The sequence below is a fragment of the Carcharhinus amblyrhynchos genome, chromosome 26, assembly GCF_965287045.1.
Source record: "Carcharhinus amblyrhynchos chromosome 26, sCarAmb.v2.hapA, whole genome shotgun sequence".
In the NCBI taxonomy this organism is placed as follows: Eukaryota; Metazoa; Chordata; class Chondrichthyes; order Carcharhiniformes; family Carcharhinidae; genus Carcharhinus; species Carcharhinus amblyrhynchos.
Window position 1 is genome coordinate 34876834 of NC_137349.1, and position 21410 is coordinate 34898243.

General features: G+C 47.3%; 1 protein-coding gene across 9 annotated transcripts in view; it reads left to right on the forward strand.

The window, feature by feature from the left end:
- The window catches only part of LOC145358780 (receptor-type tyrosine-protein phosphatase delta-like), a 517644-nt gene that overhangs the window by 67462 nt on the left and 428772 nt on the right, over positions 1–21410 (forward strand). The gene's annotated exons all lie outside the window — the stretch shown is intronic.

Sequence of the window (21410 nt, forward strand, 5' to 3'; positions counted from 1 at the left end):
CTCTCTCCCTCCCTCTTCCCTCCTCTCTCTTTCTTCCCTCCTCTCCTCTCTCTCTCTCTCTTTCTTCCCTCCTCTCTTTCTCTCTCTCTCTCTCTTCCCTCCTCTCTCTCTCTCTCTCTCTCTTTCTCTTCCCTCCTCTCTCTTCCCTCCTCTCTCTCTCTCTTCCCTCCTCTCTCTCTCTTCCCTCCTCTCTCTCTCTCTTCCCTCCTCTCTCTCTCTTCCCTCCTCTCTCTCTCTCTCTTCCCTCCTCTCTCTCTCTCTCTCTTCCCTCCTCTCTCTCTCTCTCTCTTCCCCCTCCTCTCTCTCTCTCTCTCTTCTCCTCTCTTCCTCTCTCTCTCTCTCTTCCCTCCTCTCTCTCTCTCTCTTCCCTCCTCTCTCTCTCTCTCTCTCTTTCCTCCTCTCTCTCTCTCTCTCTTTCCTCCTCTCTCTCTCTCTCTCTCTCTCTCTCCCCTCTCTCTCTCTCTCTCTCTCTTCCCCTCCTCTCTCTCTCTCTCTCTCTCTCTCCCTCCTCTCTCTCTCTCTCTCTCTCTCTTTCCTCCTCTCTCTCTCTCTCTCTCTCTTTCCTCCTCTCTTTCTCTCTCTCTCTCTTCCCTCCTCTCTCTCTCTCTCTTCCCTCCTCTCTCTCTCTCTCTTCCCTCCTCTCTCTCTCTCTCTCTCTTTCCTCCTCTCTCTCTCTCTCTCTCTCTCTCTCTCCCCTCCTCTCTCTCTCTCTCTCTCTCTCCCTCCTCTCTCTCTCTCTCTCTCTCTCTCTCTTCCCTCCTCTCTCTCTCTCTCTCTCTCTTTCCTCCTCTCTCTCTCTCTCTCTCTCTTTCCTCCTCTCTTTCTCTCTCTCTCTCTCCCCTCCTCTCTCTCTCTCTCTCTCTTCCCTCCTCTCTCTCTCTCTTCCCTCCTCTCTCTCTCTCTTCCCTCCTCTCTCTCTCTCTCTTCCCTCCTCTCTCTCTCTCTCTCTCTCTCTCTCTTCCCTCCTCTCTCTCTCTCTCTCTTCCCTCCTCTCTCTCTCTTCCCTCCTCTCTCTCTCTCTCTCTCTTCCCTCCTCTCTCTCTCTTCCCTCCTCTCTCTCTCTCTCTCTCTCTTCCCTCCTCTCTCTCTCTCTCTCTTCCCTCCTCTCTCTCTCTCTCTTCCCTCCTCTCTCTCTCTCTCTTCCCTCCTCTCTCTCTCTCTCTTCCCTCCTCTCTCTCTCTCTCTCTCTTCCCTCCTCTCTCTCTCTCTCTCTCTTCCCTCCTCTCTCTCTCTCTCCCTCTCTCTTCCCTCCTCTCTCTCTCTCCCTCTCTCTTCCCTCCTCTCTCTCTCTCTCCCTCTCTCTTCCCTCCTCTCTCTCTCTCTCCCTCTCTCTTCCCTCCTCTCTCTCTCTCTCCCTCTCTCTTCCCTCCTCTCTCTCTCTCTCCCTCTCTCTTCCCTCCTCTCTCTCTCTCTCCCTCTCTCTTCCCTCCTCTCTCTCTCTCTCCCTCTCTCTTCCCTCCTCTCTCTCTCTCTCCCTCTCTCTTCCCTCCTCTGTCTCTCTCTCTCCCTCTCTCTTCCCTCCTCTGTCTCTCTCTCTCCCTCTCTCTTCCCTCCTCTCTCTCTCTCTCTCTCTCTCTCTCCCTCTCTCTTCCCTCCTCTCTCTCTCTATACCTCCCCTTCTCTTTTGTTTTTCTCTCTCTCCTGTTTACGTTACAATGATGGGATTATTCCATGACGACACCAGACGTAGTCTGAGACTCTGGGCATCGTCACTGTGCCAGTTTGCTCAGCCCCGCTGTGAGGCTGGTGTTGAGTGTGTGTGGTACGAGGCAGGTTAGAGGGAGCGCTGCTCCACTCTCCCATCCCCATTCCAACGTTTCAATCTTCTGCCCGATCCACCCCTCATCTGAATTCAGGCTTGCGTCCTGGGAAACGTTAGTCATGTGCAAGCTCGAACTGCACACGTCCACCCTGGGGCTGAGCCCATGTCCTGATCTCCTTCAATATTTATGGATGCTCAGCAGGAATCATTGCCTATGATTCCCCCAACTCTCCCTAACCCAGCAGCTCTGCACCCAGCCGTGATGACCCAACTCCTGCCCCAGCTAACTCGCTCAGTAAGGACAGGACAGTCAAACCGAGCTTGAAGAGTTGAATTCAGTAGTGTTCATTGGTTGGTGAGGATGGAGGGTAGAGTTCCAATTCAGAGGAAGGTTTTGGAATCTGGGCATTAAGTAGTTGGAGTGATCTCAGCCCCTGAAAAACTGATGAACAAAGCACCCCAGACAGTGCCACCGGTGGATGATTATTTTGGTGGGGCATTTTTTCTGCTTGGTATTTCAAAAGCAGTTCAGAGGAGCGAGACCATTTTTCCATGATGTTCCTGGCTGCCCAGTGTCCGTACACATCACGTAGGTAACTGCACGTTAGCGAGAGGAGTGGAGCACTCAGGTCTTTTCACTGTCCTGGAGCAGGCGCATTCTCACTCCCCACTGGGGTTACATCCTCGTGGAGCCTGATAAATGGCGGAACCGCAGTGGTGAACGTACTTCACAACGGGACGCAATTAGATGGGTTCCAGTCAGCTCAAATGTACAAAAGATCAAAGGCAATAAAAATTGAGCTCATTCGGTTTAACAAGAAATTTACTGCAGAAATTCATAGAATAGAATCCTTACAGTGCAGAAAAAGGCCATTCAGCCCACCAAGTCAGCACAGTAGCACAGTGGGTGGCACGGTAGCACAGTGGTTAGCACTGCTGCTTCACAGCTCCAGGGTCCTGGGTTCGATTCCCGCGTTGGGTCACTGTCTGTGTGGGGTTTGCACATTCTCCACATGTCTGTGTGGGTTTCCTCCCACAGTCCAAAGATGTGCAGGTTAGGTTGATTGGCCATGCTAAGAAATTGCCCCTTAGCGTCCAGGGATGTGTAGTTTAGAGGGATTAGTGGGTATGATATGGAGGGTAGGGCCTGGGTGGGATTGTGTTCGGTGCAGACTCGATGGGCCGAAGGGCCTCTTTCTGTACTGCAGGGTTCTATGAAGTCTGCACGGACTCTCCGACAGAGTATTTTACCCAGGTCCGCTTCCCGCCCTATTCCTGTAACCCCACATATTTACCCTAGCTAATACCCCAAACCTACACATCTTTGGGACAATTTAGCATGACCAATCCACCTAGCCTGCACATCTTCGGACTGTGAGAGGAAACCGGCGCACCCAGAGGAAACCCACGGGGAGAGAACGTGCAAACTCTGCACAGACGTTGACCGAAAGGTGCATGGGACCTCTCCAAGTCCCATCGACCCTGCGTGTGGGCCTGGCCAGCATTAAAAAAATCTAAACCATGCACATGCAGCTCTTTCTTTCCCAGCTGGATCTTGGAGATGTCAACCACACAGCTGAAGTTTAGTTTTAGTTTAACTACGTGAATTTTGAATCATTCTGAATCTATTTCCACGCCACATTTCGAGGTGGCTCCACAGCTGGGGGCCACTGGTCTAATGTTGCAGAACAGAAGCCAACATTCGGCCCGTTGCTACTGTACTGGTGTCCTGAGGCAAGCATTTGAATCAGGTTCGGCAACACTGCAGCTCAGTGCTAGGAGGGACAAAGGCCAATATTGCCCACTGCTAAACCCCCCCCACCCCCAGGTCTACTCTTCAGCACCTCTCTCAGTAAGATGGGCCTCGTAACTCCCCCACCCACCCTGAAAACTCTTGTGAGTAAATCCTGATTTTCCAGGAAATACGAGGACATTTTTGTCATAAATCTTTAATTTAATTTTTTTTAAATGATGCCACGGCTCACCAAGATTACATATTTGCATGGTTCGTGTTTACATTTGATAAACTGACGCTGTGATTTATTTTTGCTAAATCCTTTAAGCAGAAAAAACAATTTTTCAATGTTCAATGTTGACCTAATGTGCTCCCCTTCTAATGATAATGTAGAGTTCTTTAGCCTCTGACCCTGTGTCACAAAGCTAGGATCATCCATTCTAATCCCAACTCATTACCTCAGTGTCCAATGAGCTTTCCCTGATAGATTTCAGAGCCTGGCTGAGCAGATTGTAATACTTACTCTGTAATAAAATAAGTACCATTCTGCAATTACTGGATAATCAAGCTCGGATCACTGAGATGCCCAGGCTGAGGGCTCAGGCTCGCGGTGTAGGACACCATCAAGGTCAGTAACATAGGGTAGATGATGGATCGGAGAGGGTGCAGAGGAGATTTATGAGGATGTTGCCAGGACTGGAGAATTGCAGCTGTGAGGATAAATTGGATTGGCTTGGAGCAGAGGAGGTTGAGGGGGGAGATTGATTGAGATGCACAAGATTGTGAGGGGCCTGGATAGAATCATAGAATCCCTACAGTGCAGGAGGAGACCATTCTGACGCATTGAGCCTGCACAGACAACAATCTGATTTGTAACCCCATGCATTCGCCTTGCTAGTCTCCCGAACCTCAAGGGCAATATAGCACGGCAATCAGCCTAACCAGCACATCTTTGGAGCGTGGGAAGGAACTGGAGCACCCGGAGGAAAACCCACGCAGACACGAGAAGAATGTGCAAACTCTACATAAACAATAACCCGAGGCCAGAATTGAACCCGAGTCTGTGGCACTGTGAGGCAGCAGTGCTAACCGCTGTGCCACCCCATTTTGTTAAAATTCATCTATGGAATGTGGGCATCACCAGCTAGGCCAGCATTTATTGCCCTTCTCTGGTTGCCCTTCAGAAGGTGGTGGTGAGCTGCCTCTTTGAACAGCTGCGGTCCCTGAGATGTGGGTGCATCCACAATCCTGTTAGGGAGAGAATTCCAGGATTATGACCTAGTGACAGTGAAGGAATATATTTCCAAATCAGGTTGGTGAGTGCTTGTAGGGGAACCTCCTGGCGGTGGTGTTCCCAGGTATCTGCTGCTCTTCTCCTTCTCTATGGGAGTGGTCGTGGATTTGGAAGGTGCTATCTAAGGAACCTTGGTGAGTTACTGCAAACTTACAGATGGAAAGGGCATATTTACTTGAGTAGAGAGGTCAGTGACCACCGGACATGGATTTAATGTGATTGGTCAGAAGATTAGAAGGGATATGAGGAAAGTATTTTTCACCCAGAGAGGGTTTGGAACTCGCTGTATGAAAGGCAAAAACCCTGAATTCATTTAAAAGATTTCTGGATATGCACCTCGCATTCCATAACCCGCAGGACTACAGACCAAATGCTGGAAATTGGGATTAGGCTGAAAGACTCACTTCTCGGCTAGTGCAGATGCAATGGGCCAAGTGGACTCTCCCAGCTGCAAACTTTCTACGAAACATTTAAATATTGCACACACATGCACAGTGTACATGGGAGAGGGGCACTTTTTAAAGAAAAGGGTGGCACGGTAGCACAGTGGGTTAGCACTGTTGCTTCACAGCTCCAGGGTCCTGGGTTCGATTCCCAGCTCGGGTCACTGTCTGTGTGGAGTTTGCACATTCTCCTCGTGTCTGCGTGGGTTTCCTCAGGGTACTCCGGTTTCCTCCCACAGTCCAAAAATGTGCGGGTTAGGTTGATTGGCCGTGCTAAGAAATTGCCCCTTTAGAATCCAGGGATGCGTAGGTTAGAGGGATTAGTGGGTATAATAGTAGGGGTATGGGGGTAGGGCCTGGGTGGGGTTGTGTTCGGTGCAGACTCGATGGGCTGAAGGGCCTCTTTCTGCACTGTAGGGTTCTATGATTCTGCAAGCTTAGGCAGGAAAAAATGATGCCAAATTTGATTTTAAAATAAAACCTGCAGGTTTCAGGAGAAGAAAACTGTGGGAGATGAGGAGTTCCACAGCTTGAAGTCAGAGAAGTGGTGACTGTCTGAATTTCAATGCATGGAAACTATTTTCATTTATATAGCACCTTTCACCGCTGTAGGACAGCTGAAAGTGCTTTACAACCAATGAAATGTCTTTTGAAGTGTCATCGCTGCTGGAATATGAGAAATGCAGCACCAGTTTGTGATATTAGATTTGGGGATATTACATATAAGATTGGTGGCATAGTGGACAGTGAAGAAGGTTATCTAGGATTGCAATGGGATTTTGATTAATTGGGCCAGTGGGCTGATGAATGGCATATGGAATTTAATTTAAATGTGAGGTGATGCATTTTGGTAGATTGAACAGGACTTACTCAGTTAATGTTAGAGCAGGGAGAGTTATAGAACAAAGAGATCTGGGGATATAGGTTCACAGCTCCTTGAAAGTGGAATCACAGGTGGACAGGGTGGTGAAGAAGGCATTTGGCATGCTTGGTTTCATTGGTCAGAATATTGAATACAGGAGTTGGGACGTCTTGTTGAAGTTGTACAAGACGTTGGTAAGGCCACTTGGAATACGGTGTATAGTTCTGGTCACCCTATTTCATAAAAGATATCATTATACTAGAAAAAGTACAGAAAAGATTTACTAGGATACTTGATGGTTTGAGTTAGAAGGAGAGGCTGGATTGTCTGGGACTCTTTTCGCTGGAGTGTAGGAAGTTTAGGGGTGATCTTATCGAGGTCTATAAAACAATGATCAGCTAGATCGTCAATGTCTTTTCTCAAAGGTAGGGGAGTTGAAAACTAAAGGGCATAGATTTAAGGTGAGAGAGGAGAGATACAAAAGAGTCCAGAGGGACAATTCTTTCACACACACAGTGGTGAGTGTCTGGAACGAGCTGCCAGAGGTAGTAGTAGAGGCAGATAGAATTTTGTCTTTTAAAAAGCATTTAGACAGTTGCATGGGTAGGATGGGTACAGAGGGATATGGGCCAAATGTGGGCAATTAGGACTAGCTTCGAGTAAAAAGTGGGCAGCATGGGCAAGTTGGGCCAAGGCTCTGAGTTTTGCACAGGAAGCTCTTTTTTAAATTTAATTTATTACTGTCACAAGTATTGGTATTCAGTGAAAAGTATTGTTTCTTGTGCATTATACAGCCAAAGCATACCATTCATAGAGAAGGAGAGTGCCAAATGTAGTGTTACAGTCATAGCTACAGTACAAAGAAAGATCAACTTAGTGCGAGGTAGGTCCATTCAAAAGTTACCCTGCTACTTCCCCTGTTACCAAGGGGCAATTTTGCACGGCCAAGCAACCTAACCTGCATACCTTTGGACTGTGGGAGGAAACCAGAGAACACGGAGGAAACCCACGCAGACACGAGGAGAATGTGCAGATTCCACCCAGACAGTGAGCCAAGCCGGGAATCGAACCCAGTTCCCTGGCATTGTGAGGTGGCAGTGCTAACCACTGTGCCACCTTGCAGGTTGGAGGGGAAGCAGGAGAAGCAACATGTGCCCGTTCACAGGCAAATGCCGAGATCGGAGGAGCTGTTTTGAGAGGCGTCCTGTCTGTGGTATTGTGTTGCAAATCACTGAAATGCTGGACTGTGGAACGGATTCATCACTTCACCAAACCTGTCACAGCCAACTATGTCCAATTTACAGGTCTCAGTCCAGTGGAGCAGTGTTCCTTTTGACTGTTGTGCCGCAGGGGAAAGTCTAACAGTCCATAATATAAAAAGCTGTCTCATCTGATTTTGCAGAATAAAATATCTCACGGTCTCTCATCCATCTTCATTTGCTTCCCTGCACAAAATCAGGTACTCCCTGTCACTGGTAAATCCCACAGTGGTAGTTCTTGGTGTGTGCACCTGATGCTGCAACAATATGCTGGATTCTGTTCCGTCAGGACCTTCCCCTGGCCAATCCGATGTCAGTTTAATTACTCCCAGTTTCCTGGATTGTTACATCTTAGCAGCAGTAGCTGCCATTTTATGTTGTCCTTTTTTTTTTGTCCCAAGTAGGATTTTGGTAAGAGTTCCGGGATGTGCGATCGTTGTGCCTTCTGGAGACAGTCTGCTCACCATGCAGCCACCCAGACCCGGAGTCTCTGGAGACATAGTCGTACTGACAAGTGCTGAAGGACTCCCGGGAGGTGGAAGCCAGCCAAAAAGAGGGTGACAGATGCTTGCCACCTGGAAGCCAAGAAACCTCCTGTGGCAATTCCAGAAGGCACCGTGAAAATAAGTCAGTGGGGATCTCCTCTGCTACTGTCACCCCAAACTGAGCTGGGTGGTCTGCCTTGCTGCTGTCGCACGGTGCCTCAAGATTAGAAAAGCCCACATTTTGTTGATCTCAAATGATGAAGTCCATAGCAGACTTGGAACATGGCTCAAGCTGTTAGACCTGTGAGCCTGGTCAAGGCATCGCCGAGTCTCTTATTTTCATCATCATTTCATTGGGGAACGCCACACGAGATTTCTCAGTCTCCAGGTGACAAATAGCGTCACCAATGAAAAGGGTTTTTCTTTCTGGCTGGCTTTACCTCCCAGGAGTTCGTCGTAAAGTGCTTGTCAGCAAGTATCGGCCCTCCTGCATCCCAAGTGACGCCTTCCCTGCATGAGCTGATCTTCTGCAGAAGGCATCGACGAGGAGGCGTTGGCATAACAGAACTGTCCAACGACCCAGGGTGATGCCAGGTTCAAATCCCACCACAGCAGATGGAATTTGAATTCAATGAAAAAAAATCTGGAATTAATTAAACCATTGTCGATGAGTGTAAAAACCCATCTGGTTCACTAATGCTCTTCAGGGAAGGAAATCTGCCATTCTTACCTGGTCTGGCCTACATGGCCACACAGATGGCAGCCCAAGCCAGGAACCGAACCCAGTTTCGATGCTGGATTAACTGCTGGACTCGGGATCGCTTGATGTTTTGGGGCGTGCCGACTAGAAACTGGACCCATGTAGCCCAAACCTACCTCACGCTTGGACGCTGACAACCAGCGTTCGCTCTCTGAATCGGGATGGTGCTAAAACTGGGAGGACAAGATCCTGTCCACAGTATCTCCACTTCAAGGGTGTCTCGGGGATTACAAACCATATCGTGCGCGGCTCTTGATTTTATTGGAGAGCAGCACGAGCTGCCTCTGCCACTGCAAACCCCCTGGAATTCCTGACGTCTCTATTGACCGCACCGCCTCATTGCCTTTCTGGGCAAGGTTACTTCGAAAGCTCGCCTGCATCACCTGAAGTCATAGCGCCAGAGGTGGTGCACAATCCTATAAATATATGCTGAAATAACATTTTAACACATGAAAAAAAAATCACTGTCTGCGGCTATAAATAGAAAGGGCAGCTGCTGGATTCCTCACCTTTCTGCTGCTGGTGAGAAACTTACAGAGCAAGAACTGTAAGGGCTACAGATTGCAGTCCCCCTGCCCCTCCACCCCGAATCCCAAAAGGTTATACTGAAGGAGGTGACCTTCTTACTCGATGCTCAGCGACATGACCCTTGAACAAGGGCCCTGGGTTCAAATGAATTTGGGTTTCCTCCGGGTGCTCCGGTTTCATCCCACAGTCCAAAGATGTGCATGTCAGGTTGATTGGCCAGGCTAAGAAATTGCCCCTTAGTATCCAGGGATGCGTAGGTTAGAGGGATTAGTGGGTATAATATATAGGGATATGGGGGTAGGGCCTGGGTGGGATTGTGTTCGGTGCAGACTCGATGGGCTGAAGGGCCTCTTTGTGCACTGTAAGGTTCTACGAGTCTATGAATTTGGTTAATAAATCTGGAATCGAAAGCTAGCCTCAGTAATGGTGACCATAAAACTATCATCGATTGTTCTAAAAGCTCACCTGGCTCAGTAATGCTCTTCTGGATGTGGCTGTCCTTACCTGGTCTGGCCTACGTGTGACTCCAGACCCACAGCAATGTGGTTGGCTCTTAACTGCCCTCTGAGATGGTCTAGCAAGCCACGCAGTTCGGGGCAACAAATAATGGCCTCACCATGAAAGAATAAAGGAAAAAAATGGAGGTGAAATTCTGCGGATGCTGGAATCTGGGACGGAGGGGGGGATCTCGGCAGGTCTGGCAGCATCTGTGGGGAGAGAGGGTGGTGCTGGTGTTTTGCGTCTGGATGACCCTTCGTCAGAGCCCAAAGGAAGGAAAAAGATATGGATGGTTTTAGCCCAATTCTGGTGACAATGGAATATTATACAAGAATTGCCCCTAATTGGAGTACCCGGGTTTCCTCCGGGTGCTCTGGTTTCCTCCCACAATCCAAAGATGTGCGGGTCAGGTTGACTGGCCATGCTAAGAAACTGCCCCTTAGTGTCCAGGGATGCGTAGGTTAGCGGGATTAGTGAGTATGATATGTGGGGGTGGGGCCTGGGTGGGATTGCATTCAGTGCAGATTTGATGGGCCAAAGGGCCACTTTCTGCACTGTAGGGTTCAATGGCTCCAATTCAGCACTAAGTGGTGGTAATATAATGATGACATTTATCATTCCCCCATTAGCACTTCTGTTTATCCACTTCTTCTTCATTCTTGCTCTTCCTTGCCCTCAAACACCAGCCCCTTCCCCCCTTCCAGGGCAACTGCCACATTCCTCAGGCAATTCCTTAACAGCCTATACCACCTTCTGCCATTCATTCCGATCACTCAGTGGACACTTTTAACACCTTTTAGGAACTTTCAAGCGGTTATTGGATAAGCACATGGAGCACACCAGTATGATAGGGAGTGGGATAGCTTGATCTTAGGTTTGGACATCACTCGGCACAACATCGAGGGCTGAAGGACCTGTACTGTGCTGTACTTTTCTATGTTTCTTTATCATCACATACATTACCTTTGTCCAATTATGGCCCCCTCACATCCTCACAGTATAAATTTCTTCTGATTTTTTTTTTTCTCTTGACTCTGAGAGGGGTGGGAGGAAGAGAAGGGGTTTTCCAGACTTGGGAGGTTGGTTCTGTTCTCTCTCCACAGATGCTTGCTGAGATTTTCCAGCATTTTCTGTTTCTGTTTCAGATTTCGGCATTCTCAGTACATTCCTTCTATTTTGCACATCCACTGAGTCCAAAGATGTGCGGGTTAGGTTGATTGGCCATGTTAAATTGACCCTGGAGGGTAAAATTTCGGAGGGTAAATGTGTGGGGTTATGGGGATAGGGCCTGGGTGGGATTGTGTTCGGTGCAGACTCGATGGGCCAAATGGCCTCTTTCTGCAGTGTGGGCATTCCAGGATTCACCATTTTCGAATGTTTTGAGGTTATACTGCAGAAACTGCAAAGTTTTTCTCTCTCTCTCCTTTAGTTAAGGAGTTGGCCTAGTGTATATGATCTCTTGGGAGGCTCCCCGCTGAAAGCGAAAGGGGGAGAGGGGTATCGGTTGAGCAATCCTCACCTGAAATTGCTTAAAAGTTTGTACAGGTGTAAATGCCCATTCAACCAACAGCATCTCTCCGCAGGCGTCTGAAGAGATTTACGTATGATCGACTTTCGCATGCAATCCTTGCTTGAGTGCACTTTGTTTACTGCACTTCCTAGGACTATTTATCTGTACTATGAACTGGCTTGGTGGGGGGGTGAGACAGAGAGACCGAAGGGATCAAAAGAGAGGGAGCGGTGGAAGAGAAAGAGAATGGATGAGCAAGAAAGCGCAACCATATTTAGCCTCCAGACATTAGTTCTGTAATCCCATCTACTTTTTGACGAGAGGCTCCACTGTCGGCATGGTAACATGCATAGCTTGTTGAATTGCGTGATGGGTTACGTACAGGGATGCCTCCATGCTGTTTGATTTTGGGGTTTCATCCTGAACCAGGCCTGATTTCACTCACATGAAGGTAGAAATGGGTTAATTTTTAGTGGAGTTTTGTTGCGATAGGTGTGTTAAGTGGTTCTCATTAATCATCATTAAGCACAAACAAACCTGTAGAATTACTTATTGACCCCCCCTGTGGAAACGTGATTGAAACACTGATTTATAAAGATAAATACTACGGATTGTGTAATCTGAAACAAAAACGGAAAGTGCTGGAAAATCTCAGCAGGTCTGACAGCCTCTGTGGGGAGAGAATGGAGCCAATGTTTCGACGCTTTGTCAGAGCACTGATTTATAAAATTTGTCTTTACCTCCAACCTCCTTCTGCACTATCTACCACAGTTTACAAATTGCAGGGACCTAATCTAACGATAGATCCTAGGATGCCTCAGACATTGAATGCCAGCAGGGAATTCAGTTGTCAAGAGGCCTCCCAACTAAACCCCATCCTGTCTCCACCTGGGTGTGTGGATGCCAGGTACATCTTCCACCCATCGCCCCCGAGGTCAGCAACAAGACCCCGCAGAGGATCAGCAACATGCAACCCGAAACCTTTCTGTGGGCAGTCAAGTTTCCTAACTGTGGAGACTTAATGCCATTCTTGGCCACCCCGTGCCATCCTAAAGACATGGAGACACATGGATGCCAACAACACACCAACTTCCAGTGACAGGAAGTGCCACCTACTGGTAGCCTTGTCTTAATTAAATTTATTCTTGAGATGAAGCAGGGAAACTTTGGGGGTTTTTTCATTCACGTTGAGCCAAGTTGTTTTGTTTGAGACAACATTTCTCAAGTCCTTGAGCTGAAAGATGACAGTTAGCAACAGGCCGTCATTGTTTTCCTACTAACTCAGCCAACACAGAAAATAATTGAAATTGCGCTTTCAAACCCATAAAGGGAAAGAATGCAATGCTGCATTAATATTCCTGTCTGTTGCTATTTTAAACCCTGAAAGCATTTTTGATTTGATTTATTATTTTTGTGTGTATTGGGATACAGTGAAAAACATTGTTTCTTACGCAATACACAGAGAAAACATACCGTTCATAGAGTACATAGGGGAGAAGGAAAAGAGAGGGTGCAGAATATAATATTACAAAAAAAACTAGGGTAAAGTTTTAAAAAAAAGTAAAGTTTATTTATAAATCACAAGCAGATTTACATTTTACTGTGAAAATCCCCCAGTCGCCTGTTCGGGTACACAGAGGAAGAGTTTAGCACCTAACCAGCACGTCTTTCGGACTGTGGGAGGAAACTGTAGCACCCGGAGGAAACCCACACAAACACAGGGAGAACATGCAAACTCCACACAGACAATCACCCAAGCCAGGAATCGAACCCTAATCCCTGATGCTGTGAGACAGCAGTGCTAACCCCCGTGCCATCGAGCCACCCAAACAAAAGAAAGCTTAATATAAAGTAGTTCCTTTCAAAAGCCTGATGGCAGCAGGGAAGAAGCTGTTCTTGAGTCGGTTGGTACGTGATCTCAGACTTTGTACCTTTTTCCCGACGGAAGAAGGTGGAAGAGAGTATGTCCAGGGTGCTCGTAGTCCTTGAGTATGCCGGCTGCTTTTCCAAGGCAGCAGGAAATGTAGACAGAGGCTGGTTTGTGTGATGGACTCGACTGTGTTCACATCCTTTCTATCAAACATAGGGAGCGGGATTTTCTGGCCCAGGCTCACCCCAAGACTGGAAAATCCCGCCTGAGGTCAATGGCCTTTTGCATGGTCTGTGTCCCACCCGCTACGAGTCTCGGGACGGGTGGGACAGGAACATTCCATCCTGGGCTTTTATTAATTTGGCTGCTAATCCTAGTTACTAACAGTCCAAAATATGTCATTAAACACGGCAGCCAATCTACACACAGCAAAATCCCACTAGCAAAAGTGGGATTGAATAATCACTTGAATAAGTAATGTTGGCCAGGGAACAGTCCCTGCTCTTTGTGTTGTTGTAGATTTTCCCTTCACTTGAATGGGGAGATTCCAACTTTAGTGCCTCATCATAAGGATTGGAAATCGCAACAGTACAGCACATCTTCAGTCGGAGACCTGTTTGTCAGCTGAGATTGCAAGCCTGAGCACTTCAAGTTATGTCTAATCAGAGGCATGGCATTGCAAACTAAGCCAAGCTCGTGAAGGGCCAGAACTCATATTGTTAAAACTACCAACCAGCTCACCCTTCCTTATCTATGTAACCTCCACAATTCCTGTATTTCTCTAAGCCTGACGTTCTGCCAATTCCTCATTGCCTTAACTTCACCATTGCCTTGTCTTCAGTTGTCTACTCTCTAAACTCCCTCCCTCAAACTCTCCATTTCTCTCTGATCCTTTAAGACCTATCTCTTTGGTCAAGAGAGTAGAACCAACGTTTCAAGGCTAGATGACCCTTTATCAGACAGAGGACTGATTGTTGTCAGTACAGACTCAATGGGCCAAATGGCCTCCTGCACTGTAGGGAATCTATGATGATAAGTGCTTAAGACCTGGAGCGAGGCTTGAACCCACAACCTCCTGGCTCAGAGATTGGGAATTAGCAAAGATATCATTCTCAGAGCTTTCTAATCTCTCTCAGACTGCTGGGCCAGAGCTTTATGTCATCTACAAAATATCCTGATTCTCCAGGCACTTTGAATTCATTTTGCCTCTGCTTTCATTGTTGAATGCATCCCTTGTAGCAGTTCTACATATTTGTCATGACTAATGTGAAACCTGCATTCTTACCATCTGACTTCTGAAAGCTGATCTTCATTGATGAAGTATGAAGATGTTGAGTCAAGCTATGATGCGCTCTGAAACCTCATCATACTTCACCTGTTGGCCTGCACCGTGAGTGTTGATGGGCTATATGATCATGGGGTGAATCAAGGTTTCATCCAATTTTGTCTTCAGCTAATGGCTAGTGACCTACATGTTTTAGTAGGTCTAGGTTGGTGGCACAGTGGTTAGCACTGCTGTCTCACAGCGCTAGGAGCCCAGGTTCGATTCCTGGTTTCAGTTGCCGTCTGTGCGGCGTCTGTATGTTCTCCTCGTGTCTGTACGGGTTTACTCTGGGTGCTCTGGTTTCCTCCCATAGTCCAAAAGACATGCTAGTTAGGTGCATTGGCCATACTAAATTCTCCGTTAGTGTACCCCAACAGGCACCAGAATGTGGTGACTCAGGGATTTTCACAATCACTTCATTGCAGTGTTAATGTCAGTCTACTTATGATACTAATAAATAAACTTTAAAGAGTGCTTTGACTAAGCTCAGTAGTTGGAGTTGGTCTAAATGGCTCAACACCCACGATGATTGGAGTAGTTCTATACCAAGCCACCAGGCTTCATCAGTTTGACACTTAAGTTGAGAGGGGCCCAAGCAAGATTCTTCCCTCAATGTACACTACCAAAATATCAACCCCCTCTTGCTAGCTGTGTGTGAATACGTAGATATATAAACACTTGCACTTGCTGTGACCTCAGAATGTCCTGACATCATTTACAGCCAGTGGAAATCCTTATTGAAGTGTAATATTGGAAATGCAGCAGTGTGCAACTCCCACAAACAGAAAAAGAGAATGAATAGATTGTCTCCTTGTAATGATGGCTATTGACCAGAAGACCAAGGAGAGCTCCCCTCCTCTTCTTCAATGGAGTGCCATATTTCTCCTCAGATCTGCTCAGGTGGGCAGAGGAGGTCTTGTGGCATAGTGGGTAGCATCCCTGCTTCTGAACCAGGAATTCCAGGTTCAAGTCCCACTCGAGGACTTGATGACCAAGGAAGGGACATCCATAACACAGCCAAACTGCATTAAGGGTTATGGTGAATGGGAGGGTAAGTGGAGCTGAGTCCATGAAAAGATCAGCCATGATCTTATCGAATGGCGGAGCAGGCTCGTGGGGCCAGACGGCCTATCCCTGCTCCTAGTTCTTAGGTTCAAACAGGCTGCAGCAACCTACAAAATCCTTCCAAAATGGTAATGATCGGCAGTAAGATCGGGAGACACTTCTGATCAGCCAAGCTTAGGGTGGGGTGCCTCAAGCTATAAGCCCCCGGTGACAGACTATTGACCCATTCCAGCTAAAATGCATTGTGGAAATATATAAGATGGGGTGAGAGAAACAGCAACAACAGATGGGCAGAGAAGTGGCAAATGAAATGCAACCCAGGAAGTGTGAGGTGATGCATTTGGGGAGGCAAAGGTTTACACAATGAATGGGAGGACACTGAGAGGTGGAGACGAAGTGAAGGCTTTTGGAGTGATTGTCCACAGATCCCTGAAGGTACCTGCGCTGATCGATAAGGTGGCTAGAAAGACATATGGAACCCTTTCATTCATTCGCAAAGCCATAGGAGAGAAGAACAGGGAGGTTATGCTGGAATAGGACAAAACAGCAGTTAAGCAACAACTTGAAAACTGCATGCGGTTCTGGACACCTCATTACTGAAACAATGTCATTGTATTGGAAAGGGTGCGGAAGAGATTGACGAGGATGTTGCCAGGACTGGAAAATGTCAGCCAGAATCCCAGTAGAATTCCCTGATCATTCATTCTTTGATGGAATCATGTACGTCCAGCTGGTGACAGCTACAAAGAAAGATGGGGAAAAGCTAGGGTTATTCCTATAGGAAGAGAGGAGGCTGAGGGGAGTTTCGGTTGAGATGTACAAGATTGTGAGAGGCCTGGACAGAGTGGATGGGAAGGGCCTATTTACTTTAGCAGAGAGATTTAGCAGCGACCATAGATCGAGAGGGATTTGGGAGAAAAATTAGTGGGGAGATGAGAAAAATGTGGTTTTTTTTACCCAGAGGTTTGTGGGGAGCCTGGAATTCACTGTCTGAAAGGCAGAAGCTCATCGTAAAGGAGTCTGGACCAAGATGGCCAATTCTTGTGCTGTAAACATTCTATGTGAAGCAACTGAGACAGGGCCTCAGGACATCTCAACTGAAGGAAAGTACCTTTGACAATAAAGCAGCTTCACCACTGCACTGCAATATAAGCCTAGCTGATTTGATCAAACAGGAATGAGTGCTACCCAATCAATCCATATGGTTTAAAGTTTATTTTTTGGTGTCATAAGTAGGCTTACATTAACACTGCAATGAAGTTACTGTGAAAATCCCCTAGTCACCACATTCCGGCGCCAGTTTGGGTACACTGAGGAAGAATTTAGCATGGCCAGTGTACCTAAACAGCATGCCTTTGGACCGTGGGGGGAAACCGGAGCATCCGGAGAAAACCCACGCAGACACATGGAGAATGTGCAAACTTTGCAGACAGTGACTGAAGCCCAGGAATCAAACCCGAGTCCCTGGCGCTGGCTGAAGCTTAATACATATATGCAACTATGCGCAGGCAGCCTGTCTCAATCGTAACCTGCTACACCTGAGTACTGTTCTCATTCCTCAACCTTCTGCGCTTCAGGGTAAGATGCTGCTTAAATAGTGCATGTTGACTTACGGCCTTTGGTGCGCTCACCGGGGATGGAATTTGAAATGATCCAAACTGTTTTTGCTAAGAAGTATTGACAAGGCACTGAGACGTGTCCGGAGGCCGGAACTTTTCAGCTGCTCGTTTAGGTTGACTGACTGTTCGCTTGTTCTAAACCCTTGCGTCCAATCTCCCAGAAGGGCCAACGCACTTCACGGCTCAAGTTCACCTTTTTACTAAAAATGTTCTCGGACGTTCAGCTTGGCTCACTCGTTCTCTCTCCCTCCTCCAAGTCTGAAAGCTACAGGTTCGAATTCCACTGCAGGAGCTGAGCGTGGCAGTTCCGTGGAAATTATATAGAAACGTTCGTTCTGCTCGAGCCGAGTGTTGGATTTAATCCTCCACTTAAACATTCGCGCTCGCCCCATGTACCAAACTGATTCCCATGTAACCTTTCTACCCTCTCCTTTAAGTCAGCGATCTAACTTATTCTTGGAGATTAACATTTGACTTCTGCTTAAATCACTAACTCTGATCACGCATTCCACAATGCTGGGTTTTTCTTGCTCTCTGGCAAGGATCCTCTGTTTAATCTTGTATCTAAGCATAATCATCCATGTGAGATCTTCAACCATTAACATTGCCCCCAGAGTGTCTGCTCACTGTCACCTTGCTGTGCGTGGGAGCTTGCTGTGTGTAAATTGATTGCTGCATTTCGCACAGTGTTCCACTTCAAGAAGCGCTTCTTGTAAAGTACTTAAAGATGAAAATACTGTGGGTGGAAAATTCTGAGGCCACCAGCAGCCTGCGGGGACAGAGGAAAATTAGTCTCCCGAAGGCAGGATGAACTTTAGCAATTAAATCCTCAGGCCTTTGATCATTTGGAACCATTTTTTCAGGCATTGGCAAGTTTCCAAAAGCTCTGTGACCAGCCTGAACTAGTTATATAGAGGGTGACCAAGGGAAGCAGGGAGGGTTAGCGGGGAAGGGTGGGGCACTGGCCCAGCAAAGGTGGATGGGATAATGCAGGCTGTCCAGATGCCCTTTAATCGTGGCACCCAGGCCTTTGACCCTGTGAGAGTGGCACAGCGGTTAGCCCTGCTGCCTCACAGTGCCAGGGACCTGGGTTCGATTCCCAGCTTGGGTCACTATCAGTGCGGAGTCCCCACGTTCTCCCCGTTGCCCTCCGGGTGCTCCAGTTTCCTCCCACAGTCCGAAAGACCTGCTGGTTAGATGCATTGGCCGTGCTAATTTCTCCCTCAGTGCCCCTGAACAGGTGGCGGCGGAGTGTGGCGACTGGAGGATTTTCACAGTAACTTCATTGCAGTGTTAATGTAAGCTGACCTGTGACGCTAATAAATAAACTTTAATGGCGGGGATGATGACTTCCTACCCAGCCCTGCCACGGAAATCAGTGATGCATAGGTAACGAGCTGAACCGCACAAGATCGCATGTGGTCAGTTGTCCCGTTGCCACAGCGTAAACCACTCCCATTGTGGTGCCCGCCACTGAATTGAGACTCCAGAATGGAAGTCTAATGGATCCAAGACGACAGATCAGCCATGATCTTATTGAATGGCGGGGCAGGCTCGAAGGGCTGGATGGCCTACTCCTGCTCCTATTTCTTATGTTCTTATGTTCTTATGGCGCCAGAGAGAGACACCTTCTTACAAACTGTGCCCAGCATACCTTACAATTCTATCTTTTACTCTCGTTCTGTGCTTCTAAAACATCATTCTAACTCTTAAACCCTCTAACAAGTGGATCTACCTTGCATTAAGTTGATCTTCCTCTACACCCTAGCTATGATTGAAACACAACATTCTCCACTCTCTCCTTTCCCTTCTCTATGTACAGTATGCTTTGTCTATGGTGTTAGCGTGGATAGAGGATTGGTTGTCAAATAGGAGGCAGAGAGTGGGGGTCAATGGGTGCTATTCAGATTGGCGGTTGGTGACTAGTGGGGTGCCCCAGGGGTCGGTGCTGGGGCCTCAGCTATTTACCATTTATATAGATGATCTGGAGGAGGGAACCGAGTGTAGGGTGTCGAAATTTGCTGATGACACCAAGATTGGGGGAAAGGCAAATTGTGCGGAGGGTGTGGAGAGTCTGCAGAAGGATCTAGATAGGCTGGGCGAATGGGCCAGGAAATGGCAAATGGAATTTAATGTTGGCAAGTGTGAGGTGGTCCACTTTGGTAGGAAGAATGGTAGGAAGGACTATTACTTACGTGGCGAAAAACTGCAGCAGGCGACGGTGCAGAGGGACCTCGGGGTCCTTGTGCATGATTCGCAAAAACCCAGCCTGCAGGTGCAGCAGGTGGTCAGGAAGGCGAATGGGATGCTGGCCTTCATAGCGAGGGGGATTGAATATAAAAGTAGGGAGGTCTTGCTGCAGCTGTATAGGGCACTGGTGAGGCCGCAGCTGGAGTACTGTGTGCAGTTTTGGGCGCCGCACCTGCGCAAGGATATTTTGGCCTTGGAGGGAGTGCAGAGGAGGTTTACTAGGCTGATACCGGAGTTGAGGGGGTTGAGCTATGAGGAGAGGCTGAATAAACTAGGCTTGTACTCGTTAGAGTTTAGAAGAATGAGGGGAGATCTCATTGAGACGTATAAGATGATGAATGGGATGGATAGGATAGAGGTGGAAAGACTCTTCCCGCTCAAAAAAGACAGTAGGACTAGGGGGCACAGCCTCAAGATAAAGGGGGGGCGGTTCAGAACGGAGTTGAGGAGGAACTTCTTCACTCAAAGGGTGGTGAATCTCTGGAATTCTCTGCCCGTTGAAGTGGTGGAGGCTGCCTCGCTAAATATTTTTAAGAAGCGGGTTGATGGGTTTTTGATAAGAGAGGGGATTAAGGGTTATGGGGAGAGGGCGGGAAAGTGGAACTGAGCCACGACAGATCAGCCATGATCTTATTGAATGGCGGGGCAGGCTCGAAGGGCCAGATGGCCTACTCCTGCTCCTATTTCTTATGTTCTTATGTTCTTATGTTCTTATATAACGTGCAAGAAACAATACTTTTCACTGTATACTAATACACGTGACAATAATAATTCAAAGCGCAAGATTCCAGCCAAATCATTTTTGTTTTTATTCTTACCCGGGATGTGGGTGTCACTGACTGGGCCGGCATTTATTGCCCATCCCTAATTGCCCCTGAACTGAGTGGTTTGCCAAGGGAATTTAACCACGTTGTTGTGTCTCTGGAGTCACGTGTAGGCCAGATCAAGTAAGGATGGCAGATTTCCTTCCCTAAAGGGACATCAGTGAACTAGCTGGGTTTTCCTGACCATTAGCAATAATTATCATTAAACTTGAATGACAGATTTTACTTTATTGAATTCACCATCTGTCTTGGCAGGATTTGAACCTGGGTCCTCAGAGCATGATGGCTGATTTCTGAATTACTGATCCAGTGACAATACACTGCGCCATTACCTTCCCTAAATGCTAGTCTTTTATTTATTTTTTTAACCTGTTGCGATGGCAGTTTTCAGAAAGGATTCCCTGTCTAACCTTCCTGCCTTAGCACATTATCCCCATGGCTGAGGTGTACATTACATGGCTGCCACGATTTTCCATATCATAAGGATCATTGTAGTTATTTGATGGTGAGGTGAAGTGCTTTAAGATCACCATGAAGCAGACCATATAGTATCTTTTTCTTTGGTAACTAAGTTCTTTATTTTCTGTCTGAAGTCATTGTGCAATTTTGTCTCGTGTTGGGGAATCAAAAAAAAATGATAAAAGCGCGCCATTTTCAAAGATGCGTTGATTTTTTCTCATGAGTTGTTCTCAGCAGTGTACAGATTAATCTTTAACGTCTAGAGAGAGTTGGCAACTCATCACAGAACATTACAGTGCAGTACAGGCCCTTCGGCCCTCGATGTTGCGCCGACCAGTGAAACCAAGCTGAAGCCCATCTAACCTACACTATTCCAATATCATCCATATGTTTGTCCAGGGGACAGAGCTATTCACATGAAATGTATGTGGACCCAAAAAAAACTGGGAGGAAGGCAGTGTTCCTAAATTGGAAGAATTGTGAAATGGGGATTTGCCAGGCTCCAGTCTCCTTTGTGAAAGTGTGCGAAGCTGGGAGTTAACTGTGACTGGCACGTGCATTGTGCAGGGCTCAGCACACAATGTTTGGATCTCCTGGATTACATTAATTGGAGTTGAGTTTGATCATCTAGTGAAGGTGCAGGATTGTTCACAAGTCATGTTGATTGTCAGTTGCTGAGGGATGCAGACAGGAGTCTTTTTCCATTCTACTCCATCAAGGTACCTGGAGACACTTGTACGTCAGTTCCACTGTAGTGATTTCTATCATTAAGGACAGCTTGTAGTGCAGGAGGCCTGGTAGCTGATCAGGTTGAACACTGGGTCCTTTTTTTCCCACCCTTTATAACTTCTTTAACAACTTAG